The sequence below is a fragment of the Macrobrachium rosenbergii genome, chromosome 16 (assembly GCF_040412425.1).
Source record: "Macrobrachium rosenbergii isolate ZJJX-2024 chromosome 16, ASM4041242v1, whole genome shotgun sequence".
Lineage (NCBI taxonomy): Eukaryota > Metazoa > Arthropoda > Malacostraca > Decapoda > Palaemonidae > Macrobrachium > Macrobrachium rosenbergii.
The window spans coordinates 48,278,548-48,293,569 of NC_089756.1; the positions used below are offsets into that span (position 1 = coordinate 48,278,548).

The 15,022-nt window shown below is 43.7% G+C and overlaps 1 long non-coding RNA gene across 2 annotated transcripts in view; it reads right to left on the bottom strand.

Annotated features, from left to right (window-relative positions):
- LOC136847418 (uncharacterized) overlaps window positions 1–15,022 on the bottom strand; it is a 60,151-nt gene that overhangs the window by 4,476 nt on the left and 40,653 nt on the right. The gene's annotated exons all lie outside the window — the stretch shown is intronic.

The following is a 15,022-nucleotide window of genomic DNA, read 5'->3' on the forward strand; positions in this document are numbered from 1 at the left end:
GATCAGTCTCACTTCGGATCCTATTTCACACTAGTGACTGTTCCTTCTGTTGGCAAAGAGAATGTCTTTCCACCATAGATTTGCTTTGGAGATGTGAAGTGCTTTGGTTTCAGGGTCTCTGCATTGGGCTCAGTTTTAAAGCAGTCACTGTAGTTTGTAGGTACACCAGAATCCATCTGTTTTCTTCTCCATGTGGAGTGGGAAGACCTTTGGCAAAGCCCAAGCATTCAGTCTCCTTGAAGGACTAAGCTAAATTCTGGTAGCAAAGCTTTACAATAATAAAGATTCTAAGTTAATTGTACTTCTAATGAAGGACATATTGTGGCAACCATGTGCGGCATATATTTATCCATTAAAGTTGACGTTATATGACTAAAAAATGACAAATTTTTAAGCAGTAATTTGTATTTTTCCTATCATACAAACCTGAGGTCTTTACACGGGATTTACTTTCAGTGCAAGCTGGAACTGGCCTTTTAATTAAAAACAAGGTGGATATTGGTAGCTGGCTACCAATGGTTGGGGAGGAATCCCCACGCTCCAGTTGGTACACATTTACTTTATCTTTAGGCCCAAGAAGCAGAATGAGGGGTGGCTAGAGGTGGGCCATTATGTACAGACCTCAGCTTTGTATGTTAGGAAAAATACAGATTACTTAAAAGTTTGTCATTTGTTCCTACATGTATACAAACCCTTGGTCTTTACACAGGGGGAGGCTTAGTTCATGGTGGGAGGATTATAAGCAAATCTCTGAACTGATGGGTAGTTTGCCTCACCTGGGGGCTCTTTCCTGGTCATGTAACAGCAAAGGAATGAGACCCATGCCTCTGATCTGTCGAACGTGTGATGTTCAGCTGCCAGAATTTTGGCCATTTTGAATAAATGGAATGCAACGTCATTTATTCGAAGATAGGCTTGGATGAACCCATATTGCCGGGGACAACAAAGCTGAAGATAACCAACGGGTTTGCTCATTGTCAGTCCCTCTCTCCCCTTGCTAGAGAGAGGATAGGAGTTGCATCTATTAATAAAAAAAAAAGAGCTAGATTATAGACAAGATACTCAAGTCATCTAGAACACCTGCAAACACGCCCGTCCAGCACGTGACAGCTTGCTAATTGTCCCTTAGAATGGTATAAAAGAGAAGGTAGAAGGCCATTTCCACACACACACCCCCCTTTGGCACCTGTACACCTTAGACGAGATGCCACGTGTCTTCAAGAGCTGGGTGAGCTACATGACTGTTGAGAAGCCACCAAAGAACCCAAGGAAAAAAAGAGTCCGAGGATCTATGAGCAACGTCCCGAAGGTAAAAAGGAGGCAAATGTGGTCTGCCATGACCGCACTCCCATCCTTAGTACCTGTCCGACAGGTTCTTCCTGAATGCTAGGGGCAGACCAATGGCCCTGACCTTATAAAATCTCACCTGGAACATATTGTTCTCCACCATGTCATTACATAAAGTCAAAAGGAATGGAGCTCTTGGACACCGCTTCTTGGTCGAGCCGGAACTAACAAGTTGTCGGCAACCAGTTTGGAAGTGAAGTCCGTAAGTGGTAATGCAAAAGGCCTTCGTACACTTGGTAGCCTTTAAGGTCCTTAGAAATGGAATGCTCATACTCTGTTGATCATCTGGCGAATAAGACAGAATGATGGGAAGTTGTGGGCCCAAGACTTGAATAATGGATTCAAAAGACATCTCCTCCTTTACTTTTTGTACTTGTAAAGATTGGATCATTTGGGCTATTCATCAAATATTCATACGTCAAACAAGTGTGACACCAGTTCTAAGAGTAAAAATTACTTTTTTTTATAGAATGCAACACAACACAATATGGTATAGAACTTATGGTATAGAACTTAAAAAATTTGCTGTGATGATCAGCCCAAATTTCAATTTAGGAGAGGCAGTGAAGGCTCATGAGTTGCTAACTGAGCTTGGGATGTGTGTGGCAAAGGTGTGAGTAAGAGTCAGCGTCTACAAACTTACTAATTTATTCAGACAACAGACAGACAGGTCAATAACTTTTGCAAGCGGAAATGTAGCACCTGACACCAGGCGAACGAAAACAGGTCACCACACAATCATTTGTGTTTGTTGACAGATGAATATACAGTATAAATATAAATTGATGTACAAGGTATATGAACAAGGTGGTTAGGCACCAACTACCGTCCAGTAGGCGGGAGTCCCTCCTGCCTGGATGTAAACATTCCAATTTGCCTTTTGGCCCAGGTTTCAGATTGAGGGGTAGCTTGAGATGCGAATAAATGTAATGTAAAGGACCTCAGGTTTGTATAGTTAGGAAAAATACAATTTACTTTAAAAAATTGTGATTTGTTCCTACACAATATACAAACCATCGGTCCTTTACATTAAGAAGACTCACTTGTTGGAGGGAGGAATCTGAGTGAGCCTCTGAAATGACCGGAGTTCGCCACACCTGGGCTACTCATCCTGGTCGAAAGAGCAAGGAGCAGTACCAAGCCTCTGACATATTGATCGGAGTATAGGCAATTGTCAGATTTCTGGACCTTTTTGAATGAGTAAGGAATCATAACCCATACAAAAATAGGCTAGGAAGAATCTTAAGAGTTGGAAGCAATAAGGAAAAACCCAGAAAAGGGTTTGTCGTATTGCCAGCGTCTCCTTCCTCCCCTTGCTAGAGGAAGGAGCAGGATTGCTTCTATGATTCTAGGGAAAAAAAAAAAAAAAAAAACGGGTGCTCGACATGTAAGCTTAGCGCATCAGACGCCAGTTCCAGCAAGTGTCGCTTCGGGTCCCATTCTCTGCCCGAAGGAAGAGAAGCGGGAGGACAAGGAAGGAGGAGGAGGAGAGGCCAGTCACTCTCGTAATCCTTCTCACTTCCAGAACTGTACACCTTAAGCGAGATGCTACCTGTCCTCTTATAGGAGCTGGGTAAGAAAACACAACTTCTTGAGCAGCCACCACAGGTCCAAGGAAAAGGGGGTTCCAAGGACTCGTGGGCAAAAACCCGAAGGTAGAAAGACATAAATGTGGACTGATGAGACCACACCTCTGCTTTCAGATCAACAGAAACTTCGGAATGCAAGGGATAGACCAAGCCATTGACTTCATGAGCTCTCAGGCGGAGTGTACAGGTGTCGTCAATCAGCTGCAGAGTACGCCCTTCTGATCGGCTAACAAGGCCAGAAAGAAAGATGTGTCTTTGGACACTTCTTTCTTGGGAGAGTCAGTACTAGTGCAAAGTCGTCGACATCCAGAGAGGTTGAGTCTTCTTTGGAAAGTATGCAGCACCCTAACAGGACAAAGCAGCGACTGATCTGGATCATTGACTACAAAGTCCAAGGGGGAGGGGATCAGGAGGAACTCAAACCTGGCAACAGGTGCAGACAGTTTCGGAGTTCGCTACGACATCCGAGATGGAGTCGAGCTACTGATCCCCATCCCCTGAATGCTCACAGCAAAGGAGGTCCATGAAGATTGTCTATCCTCTTCTCCAATGCCAAAGCAAGACGAGAAATGGTCTTGAGAGTCTGATCTCTGCCTGATGAATTTCACAAGGGCGCGTGCAGAACACGAGACAGGAACCCTAAATGAGTCACATGCCGCCCAGGGGCCTGAGGTCCTTGGGAGAGCAAGACCGATCAAAGCTTCTCATCAGTAGCTAATTCTTGACTGAGGAGAAAAGGGCTACTTTCAGGAGAAAGACTAGGCCGAATGTGGACCTAAGTCTTCACAACTGAACTAGAGAGAAGCAACTCTCGGAAAAGAAGATGAGGAAGTCTGCTACCTGCTGAAGAGCGGATCTGACCAGAGAAAGAGTCCCGTCAGCGACACCAACCAGTGAAGACGGCTCCAATCCCTGGAAGCTAGATAGCCTCTAGTCATGAAGGCACAGGAATTGTACTGCCTGAGGAACCGCTTCACATGTCGCTGACACAGGTTGGGTCAGGGAGGAAATCTTCTCGGTGCCTCGAAAGCAAAGCTAGCAGGTAGGGCAAAGGTGAATTTTTCCAGCATTCATCTAATCCAGGGTGAACACCTTGCAAATTAAGATAAATACGAAGGGAAGACAAAAACGTTGAGGCTGTCCCACAATGTCAGCATGCATCACTGTAGCGGCCCCTGGGTCTGGTACGATGGAGCAGAAAACCTGCAAACTTCTGTTGTGCCGAGCGAACAGAAAGATGATAGGGAGCTCTCTGTCCCTGTCACTCAATGCCAAGGGCAGAGCTTGCCTGCCAATACATCCCATTGCCTGGAATATATCTGGCTGACGGCTCTATAGAGTGCACCACAGTTCACTCGAGCACCTGCAAAGTCAACTGAAGCAACAGGAAGGAAACGAGACCCTCTTGTTTGTTGACATATGCTACTACTGAGGTGGTGTTGCCCAACAACACCACAGAGTATCTCAAAAAACCGATCCTGAAACTCTCAGAGAGCCAGGAAACTGCCTTGAGCCAGGATGTTGATGAGAAGGTACTTAATGTCTCTGTTGCACACCTTGAAGACAATGGTTTTACAGGTGTGCGCCTGTTCCATGGTCAGTGCATCTGAAAACAGAAGCTTGTCGCGAGGAGAATCTGCAGGCTTACTCACAGGTTCCCGTCGATCAAGTACCAGCCTAAATCCTCCCTCATCCTTCGAGAGAGGAAAGGATTAAGTACTGGAAGCAGATCTCCTCCATTCTCCATGAAGATAATCAAAGGCGAAGCTGCCCGAGGAGACAGATTCTGCAGTGACAACAGGACATCGAAGGTGGCTGAGACCTGGAGGAAAACATACTTATCCAGGTCTCAGCTATGTTGCTGTCATATCGTCCAATGACTTGACAGTCATTCCTTCATCAAGGCACCAGCAGAAGGAGAATGCCGTTCCAAGCACTCTCCCTTCCTCTCCTCCCTCTGCCCTCTTTCCGATTGGAAAGAGGGTTAAAAGAGACACACGTATGCACACTTTCTAAGAAGAGAATGAGGGAGGCTGGGTGTTCTGCACCACCCTTAAAGCCTGAGACTTCTTAGGGGCTGAGGAAGGGCTAGCCTGCCCTTGTCTGGAGGACAAGGCAGTTGCTCTGGCACATTCCTTGACTAATTTGACTAATACAGTATCTACCAACTCTCTACGAAAGAGGGAGGCAGAACCGAGTAAAAGTCCGATCCTGAGAGAATGTGCTGACTCGGGACTTACTAGGCTGGAGATCAGAATCAGGACAGCGTCCCTCTTCTTAGCACCAGAATTGCCCATAGGTTCCTGTCTGGTGCTGGGTAGGTGAACCCACCCCCCGACTGGAACAGTCTCTAGAAGGCAGAGTCCTCTTCAGGGATGATAGCATCTGAGGAGGCAAAGCCTTGAGAAAGTGAAGGATCACAGATGCATCAGGAGACTACCTGAAGGTTTTGCCGTCTCTTCTTGCGAGAGGGAACACCCTTCACGGTAAAGAGAAACAGCGAGAGATCCAAGTCAAGACAAGCCAGAGCCAGGACAGTCTGCTAGTCGGCATAAGACCCATCTGAGGCAAGAAGAATCACTTCTGTCGAGGAAGAAGAAGGGGAAAGAGCTTGATTGGGTGGTTCGACCAAAATGAGCTCCTTGTCCAGGGAAAAAAGCATTCATCTGGTCAATTATTATTATTAATAAAACAGTTTAACCATACCACTGAGCTCACTATCAGCTCTCATAGGGCCAGCCCGAAGGATTTGGATGAAATGACAGGTCTAGGCTGGAAGCCTAGCACTGGGACCAAATAGGTCACTCGGTATGATGATGATTGAATGAAAATTAAAAACTGTACAAAGGCACACACTCTCATACTGGAACACACTCGCACAATAAATACATTTATACTCATGTTTCCATATATACTCACTAAAAAGGTATATTAAAATTTAAAATTTATTAAAATTTTAAAATTTAGTTATTTTAAAAATCATTATACCCCTAAGGGTTTTCATATTTCTATTATTTACTTTATATATTTTATCAATTAAATCACAGTTCCTCATGAACATTAAAATTGGTATTACTGAAAATGTATACTGACAAAATTTCCTTCACTGATATATTTCCAAAACTTGATAATCGATGCAGGTTATATTTTGGACATTCACACAATACATGTTTGACTGTTATCAACACTTTGCAATCTGGGCATTTGAGAGGAGGGCCACACGGACTGTTCATTAAGTGCCCATGTGTCACACAAGTATGGTCTACTTGAAGACGTGTCAGAATTACTTGTGTGTGTCTCTCTCTCTATGATGAACTCCATTTTCCAACACTGAATTTTATCTATTTTAATTTATTATTCAGGTTCTTCATTCCGTATGTTTTGCCATTTACTTACAATGATTGTTTTTTTATATCTTATATAGTCATTAATAGGGATGTCTACATTTGCTCTTGTCATGTGGATTGCTTCTTTAGCCACTTTATCAGCCTCTTCATTTCCTTTAATCCCTACATGGGCAGGGATCCAACATATTTCAATATTTTTTCCATTACTGTATTATACAATTTATGGAGTGAAACTTAATTTGTTGTTATTTTTTTTATTATAGCTTTGAATGGCTTCTATAGCACTGCTGGAGTCGCTACAAATCACAAAATTACTATATGAGACTTCTTTAATTATTTTTATGGCTGGTGCTATTGCACATAACTCGGCTGTAAATACTGAGGCATTATCTGGTAGAGAGAACTGATACGTTTTGTCTGGGGATACTGCAGCATATCCCACTCCGTATTGTGACTTAGATCCGTCAGTGTATAATGCATAATGTGGACCTTTTCGGATTACATGTTCTATGGTATGTTGTCTATGGTGTTCTGGGGTAGATGAATAACCTTTTGATAAATATTTTAAGTGTGTACAAATTCTCATCCAAGGAGGAGGTAATTTTACTATTAAAGGTAACTGTATATTTATATTTAGCAACTCAAACAATCTTCTAGCTCTAATTGGGAAATGAGGTGGACGATTGTTTATAAACATATCTCTTAATCCAAATAATTTTTGGTTGGAGAATCATTTGTCTGAATTCTCAAAGCACTCTTCATTGTTACTAGCTATCTTAGAGAGAGAGAGAGAGAGAGAGAGAGAGAGAGAGAGAGAGAGAGAGAGAGAGAGAGAGAGAGAGAGAGAGAGAGAGAGAGAGAGAGAGAAGACGTTGGTGATGATCGAAGCCATATATTTCACTTCAATAATCAATGATAGACAGCACTGTTGCTTTATACAGTACAGTAAGGGTATGTCTACGGCTCCCCAAGTAATGTTCGATAGTTTTTTAATTAGGTTTAATGCTCTTTTATATTTTGATTTCATGTATGTTATGTGGGCTTTCCAGTTCAAGTGAGTATCAATTACTAATCCCAAAAATTTTGCTGTTTGGCCAATTGGTATGGAATGATTTCTGATTTTTAAATCTATTTCTTTACCTTTTTTTCCACTTATTTTTATAAAACATTACTGCCTGAGTCTTTTGTATAGAAAATTTGAAGCCTACAGATGAGGCCCATTCATCTATTTTTATTATAGTTTTATGAACGATTCGCTCTGCATGTTTTATGCGAGGTTCTGAATAATAATGGCAAAATCATCCATATACAAGTTACTTTTAATTCCAATAGGTAGATTATTACTGATATCATTGATTGCTAAAGTAAACAGTGTGCCACTAAGGACGCTTCCTTGTGGAACACCATTTTCAAGTGGAAATGTACTTGACAATACATCACCAATTCTCACTTGAAAAGTGCGATTTGTCAGAAAGTTTTGGATAAACCTAGGTGAATGTCCATGGATGCTGTTTTTATGTAACGTTTTTAATACTGCATATCTCCATGTGGTATCGTATGCCTTTTCAATGTCAAAAAAGACAGCTATAGTAATTTGTTTTTGTTCAAATCCTCTTCGTATGTGGTCTTCCAAGTTAGACAGAGAATCCAGTGTGGATCTGTTACACTGATCCAAATTGAGTGGGAGTCAAAATGTTATTTTCTCAAATGTGCTATGTTGGTCGAGCATTTACCATTTTCTCTAGTAATGTGCATAAACAACTTGTTAAAGAAATTGGTCCGTAATTGTTTACATTACTGGGATCTTTTCCAGGTTTGGGGATAGGAGTAGTTATAGCTTTACGCCATTCATCAGGAAATAAATTTCAAAGCCATAAGTGGTTATAAAACTCTAACAAATATGTCTTTGCCAAAGGTGCTGAATGGCAGAGAATTTCAAAACAAATTTTGTCTCCTCCAGGGTCCAGGGGCAGATTTATTGCTATTCAACAGCAAATCCCAACTCTTCCATATTAAATTTTCTATTATAATATCTTCTATTGTTTCAAAATTTATTGTTATTAATTCCATACTATTTTTGTTTGTGTGCAAATGCTCATCTAAATTTTTGTCACGCCTTGCTTTTCCTAAATTTTCTCTATTACATCACAGTGAACCACCCATATTCGTGGGGATGTGTACTGCCCCCCCTCCCCGCAAATTGCTAAAAAAGTTAAGTATACCTTATTACCTTAGTTTAACCAGACCACTGAGCTGATTAACAGCTCTCCTAGGGCTGGCACGAAGGATTAGATTTTATTTTATGTGGCTAAGAACCAATTGGTTACCTGGCAACAGGACCTACAGCTTATTGTGGAATCCGAACCACATTACAATGAGAAATGAATTTCTATCACCAGAAATAAATTCCTCTAATTCTTCATTGGCTGGTCGGAGACTCGAACGTGGGCCAGCAAAGTGCTAGCCAAGAACGGTACCGACCCGTCCAACGAAGAACTATGCGAATCGCTAAATTCCGCAAATACTTAAAACCCCTCTAAAAACACTTAGAACTGCCTATTTTGATAGTTTAAACACAAGAAACCCTCTAAAAATGCTTATACCTGAGTATTTTAATAGTTTTATCACAAAAAGTGCATTTATTCATGAAAATTATATGAAAATACAGTACAGTAAACCCCCATATTCGCGTTCTCATGATTCGCGGACTCACGCATTCGCGGGTGTCTCTGTGGAACATATCTAGCCATCATTCGCAGAAAATTCGGCCATTCACGGTATTTTTCACTAAGAAATATTCACTAATTACTGTATTTTCATATTTTCATGAATAAATGCACTTTTTGTCATAAAACTATTAAAATACTCAGGTATATGCATTTTTACAGGGTTTTAAACTATCAAAATGGGCAGTTCTAAGTGTTTTTAGAGGAGTTTTAAGTATTTGCGGATTTTAGCTATTTGCAGGGGGGTGTGGGATGCATCACCCGCGAATAGGGGGTTCACTGTAATTAGTGAATATTTCTCAGTGAAAAATACCGCGAATGGGCGAATTTTCCACGAATAATGGGTAGATATATTCCACAGAGAAACCCGCCAATGCGCGAGTCCACGAATCGTGAGAATGCAAATGCGGGGGGTTTACTGTACTTAATTCTTTAGGATCAAGTATTCTTTTCCCATCTTTTATCATGGCATGTCTAGGTGGTTTAACATGGGTACCATTTATTTTCTTAAATTTCTCCCAAATTTTTTGTATGGGAGTATTATTAGAGAGATCTGATACATATTACCTCCATGAAATGACTCTTCCTTGAATTACTTCTCTTTTAAATTTTGCTGATATTTTATTATATAGAGCTTTTAATGTATCAATTTCTAATAATAATACAGTCATTTCATTATAATGTCTTACCAAAACACTGTAAAAGCTTTAGATATATTTTTTCAAACTTTGTTTGGAACGCTGATATAATTGGCGGGAGACCCAGTGCCACCAGATGCCGGTGGGGGGAAGTGGAAGGAGACTCGCCCAGTAAACAGCTTCAGTTTCAATCTCGGGCGTGTTATGAACGCATCTCGCACGTCCGTTCGTTTCAAACTGTCTAGATAACTTCATCTCGATGCGCTTCTTTCTGGCGTCTCTTTTTGGTGAAGTACTCAGTGTCTTGTTTGTTAATCTAGCTAGCTTATCTCTGTGAAATAGGTAGCTATGTCGGATTCCAGCTTCTCTGGATCTAGAGTTTGCGCAGGGAATTGGCGCTCTTCCAAACTTGTTAAACTTAAGTACGACCGTCACTCTTTGTGTACGGCATGTAGGGGTCAGGAGTGTTCCCGGGAGAACACATGCAGTGAGTGTATTGAATGGAGTCAGGAGTTTTGGCACACGTACAATTCCCATTAGGTAAAGCTGGTTAAGGATAGGGATAGGAAGGCTTTTAAGCGTAAGGAAGCTAGGCTAACTTTTTCGCGGGTGGCGTCAGCGTCATCCCCTTTACCGGCTGTTCCTTCCTCCTTCCCTCCTCCCTCCTCTACCACTGCTCTTACCCCTCCTCATGTTCCCCCCCTCTTCTTCACCAGCTTCCCGGTATGTTTTCCCTAAAGCCAAGCCCAGCCTCAAGGCTGATAAATCAGAATTTGATCTTTTCAGAACTCAAATTGAAGCGCAAATGAACGTTTTCATGGATTCTGTCTTAAGTTTAGTGCGTTCGCGCCACAGTCCGGGCGTTAGTGTTGGTGATAATGTAAATGTTGGTGATAACAATGTTGTTGTTCGTGATCGTGTTTCAGGCGAGTCTGATCGTTTTTCTGACTCTTTTGAGCAAAGGCACCTGTCCCGCTCGCCTTCTGAGGCGAGAAGACAGTCCGGCGCTGGCGAAAAGGTCAGAAATTCTTGCCCACGAGCAGGCTCGTCCTCTAAGGCACCGAAAAGCCTTAGTCCTTATGTTGCAAGGCGCAAGCTTGACTCCTCGTCGAAGCGTTAAAAAGCTTCGAAGAGTCGCAAAAGTGAATGTCGCAAGGCTTCGAAGAGTCGTAAACGCGCAAGTTCGCGTAGTGTTTCTCTATCGACTCGTCGCTCTTCTCGCCATCGTCGACATCGCAGGATCGTGTCCCCAGAATCTTCGTCAAGTCGTTCGGCTTCGAAACATCACTCCCTAAGGGTAAGTTCTTCAGTTGAGAGCAGCAGCAGTTCACCTTCAGTCTCTTCGTCTTCCAGCTCTTCAGATCCTCCCCCTCCTCGTCATCGCAAGTGGGATCATGCCTCTCGACCCTTAAAGAGGCAATCTTCTGATAATTCCTGCCCTAGGGACCCTAAACTCTGTAAGAAAAGGACAGCTAGCCCTACACCGGGTTACTCAGCATGGGATTCCGATCAAGAAGATGCATTTCAGACGTTCCCTCCCAAGTCACCTACGTCAGTCAAGATGCCTAGCACTCTCCAGAAGGATCTGCCTCAAGTTCCCGTGCCTCTTCCTCCTCCTCCTACACAGGAAGTGTCTGCTCCTTTGGCTTCATCCTCACCTTCCCAGGAATCTAGTCAGCTGGAAGAGAAGCTAGAAAAGATAGTCCGCAAAGTCCTTTGTATTCCTGGGGACCAAGAAGTTGTTCTTCCTCAACTCCTGGACGATCTTGGCACGGAACCGAGTCTTTCTGGTGAAGAGGAAGGTCCCGTTGACTAAGTGCCTTCTTCTCATTACGCTTCTCTGCTCAACTTTCTGCTGCAGTCGTACCCTCAACATTTTCAGCCGACAGCCCCCTCTTCCCCAGCTTCCACGTTGCCACTGGGAAAGCAGTGTCCTGACACTTCCCTTCCCAAATTAGTACTCTCCACTGCCTCCAAGAAAGCCTTGAAGGAGGTAGAGGCTTGGTTGGAAGCTAAGAGATCCTCTGGTAAAGCGTCTTTTGCGTACCCTCCTTCAAAGCTGTCGAAAAGGAGGCAAAATTATTACAGCACAGGAACTTCTCCTTCACTAGGCTCTGCAATCTCAGCACAAGGGGACTTTGGCTCCCTGGTGGACCCTTCAAGACTCATTTCCTTTGAAGCTGCCAAGACGTTCTTTTCTGCCCTGGATGTAGAACACCTTTCCAAGAACCTCTACAAGCTCCTAGAGATTGTCAGTTTTCTCGATTGGTCGATGGGAGCTATTTTTAAACAAGTTGAGCAGGCTAATATTGCAGAAGACGTCTTGGAGAGAATCACAGGATTCCTTACCTGCACCGACATTGCTATCCATGATGCGGCAGGCGAACTTTCCTCCCTCTTCGCCATGGCCACTCTGAAGAAGAGGGAGACTTGGTGCTCTTCGCAAAAGACAGCCTTGATGTTCGCACCTTTTGACAAGGAAGGCCTTTTCCCAGAAGCGATAGTGAAAGACGTCCTTTCAGCCATGGATAAGACGGCGTCGCACATCCTGTCTATGTCTTCCGCCAAACCCAGGCCTGCTCCCGCTCCTTTGACCAACATGGTGTCTCCTCTTAACAGATTGGAAGGAATGGAGAGACAGAGGTGCAGATCAGTGGGTGATTCAAGTGCTCCAGCTAGGCTACCGCCTTCCGTTCGTCCAACCTCCTCCTCTTTCCACTTCTCCCATTTCCTTGACAGCACACTCAAGAGGCTCAGTCAAGTTTTTGGCCCTAGAGACAGAAGTCCAGTCTCTCTTAAGGAAAACAGTCATCGAAGAAGTACAGGATGTGTCAACCCCAGGATTCTACAACCGCCTGTTTGTAGTCTCCAAGTCATCAGGGGGCTGGAGGCCATTTCTTGACGTAAGCGCTCTCAACCTGTACTTAGTGAAAACCAAGTTTTCCATGGAAACAAACCGCTCTGTTCTTCAGGCTCTAACTCGAGGGGATTGGATGGTGACCCTCGACATGGAAGATGCCGACTTCCACATTCCAGTACATCAAGACTCCAGGAGGTATCTTCGGTTCGTTTTCAAGGACAAAGTTTACCAGTTCCGGGGTCTCTGCTTCGGCCTATCGGCAGCCCTGCAGGTATTCACCAGGGTTCTCGCCCCGATAGGTCATTGGCTCCACCTGGAGGGAGTTCGGATCTCCTTGTACCTCGACGACTGGCTACTCCGTTCATCATCAAGGGACCGCTGCATGGAGGACCTTCACAGAACCCTAAGGTTAGCTTGAGCCTTAGGGATTCTGGTAAACAAGGAAAAGTCGAGCTTAATTCCTTTGCAGAGGATTCTTTATTTGGGGATGACTCTGGACAGTCTAGTTTTTCGGGCTTTTCTGTCCCCCAAAAGGGTTTCCTCCGGCCTTCTTACGGTGGAGAAGTTTCTCCTCCTGGACAGTTGCTCCGCCCGTCAGTGGATGGCTCTCCTGGGAACTCTGTCGTCAGTGGAGCAATTCGTCAAGTTAGGTCGTCCACACATGAGACCCTTGCAGATTTTGGTGAAGAGTGCTTGGGACAGAAGAACTCAACTGGACTCTACGGTCTTCAACATTCTCCCCAACATCAAGAGACATCTTCTTTGGTGGAAATCACCGGAAAGACTATCGGAGGGTCTAGACCTCCTCCCAAGGCAACCATCTCTGCAGATGTTCTCAGACGCGTCCAATGTTGGCTGGGGAGCACATCTAGGCAACTTCAGGACGTCAGGGGTTTGGTCGACCGAACAGAAGAAGCTCCACATCAACGCCAAGGAACTGTTGGCCATTCACCTCACTCTCCAGGATTTTTCGGCCCATGTCTCAGGCCAAGCAGTTGCTGTTCACGCCGACAACTCTGCAGCTCTAGCTTATATTCGGAAACGGAGGTATCCGTTCCTTCTCCCTGTTCGAAACTGTGAGGGACCTTCTTCAGTGGGCGGACAGCAACAGGGTGGCTCTGTTCCCTCGGTTTGTGCAAGGAAAACTGAACGTTCTTGTGGACCTACTCAGCCATCGGAACCAGATTCTTCCAGCGGAGTGGACCCTGCACCCACAAGTGTGCCTAGATCTGTGGAAATTGTGGGGCACTCTCATGATAGGCCTCTTCGCTACCTCCAAGAACCATCGTCTCCCAGTGTTCTGCTCGCCAATTCCAGACCCTCTGACTCATTTGGTGGACACCATGGCCCTAGACTGGATGAACCTGTTTGCTTATGCCTTTCCTCTTTCGGGCTCATCAGGCAAGTGATAAACAAAATGAAATTCCATCAGAACGTCGAACTAATCCTTATTGCCCCGTTCTGGCCAAGGAAGGAGTGGTTCCCAGACCTGCTAGATCTCCTGATAGACTTCCCAAGGCTTCTTCCTCAAAGGAAGTCTCTTCCCAGACAACCCCACTTAATGAAGTTCCACCAGGGATTGTCCACTCTCGCTCTGACAGGCTTCAAACTGTCAGGAAGCTCATCAGAGCGAGAGGTTTTTCAAGCAAGGCTGCAGAGGCTATTGCGAGGTGCAGAAGGGACTCCTCTAGCAAATTATACCAATCCAAGTGGACAGTCTTCAGGAATTGGTGTAGAAAAAATAGCATCTCCTCTTCTTCGACATCTATAACTCAACTTGCCGATTTTTTCATTTACTTAAGAGATTCAAGAAGGTTGATGCCATCAACCATCAAAGGTTACAGAGCCATGCTATCCTCCGTCTTCTCCCATAGAGGGTTAGACCTGTCGAATAACCGAGACTTGTCAGATCTCCTCAGGTCTTTAGACAGCTAAGACCCCAAAACCTTCCCTTGCCTGGAATCTGGATGTAGTTTTGAGAGGGTTGATGTCTCCAAGGTACGAACCTTTAGAAGAACTCTGAAGCTGTTTACTGGGCGAGTCTCCTTCCACTTCCCCCCATCGGCATCCGGTGGCGCTGGGTCTCCCGCCAATTATATCAGCATTCCAAACAAAGTTTGAAAAAATATATCTCGGATGTGTCGAAATTTAAGAGATTAAAGCTTTTACAGTGTTTTGGTAAGTATAATGAAACTTCATTTTATCATAAAAATGTCATTTTTTTAAAGTTCCCTCTAATATCAGTAATGTTTTGTTTATTTTACTGAACTTTCTATTCAAATTATCTAATCGTCTTCCAATTTGGCATTTTATTTTTATTAATTCTGTTAGTTTCTCAGACCACCATCAGACTTTGTGTTTTGTTGGATGAAATTTTGATTTTGGTATTGCTTTATCAGCACATTCTTTAATGAAATCAACAAGAAATTTATTAGTTTCACTATGGTCTTTTAAATATTAAAATGAGGGATATTCCTTGTGTGGAATTCATACTACTCCCAATCTGCTTTATAAA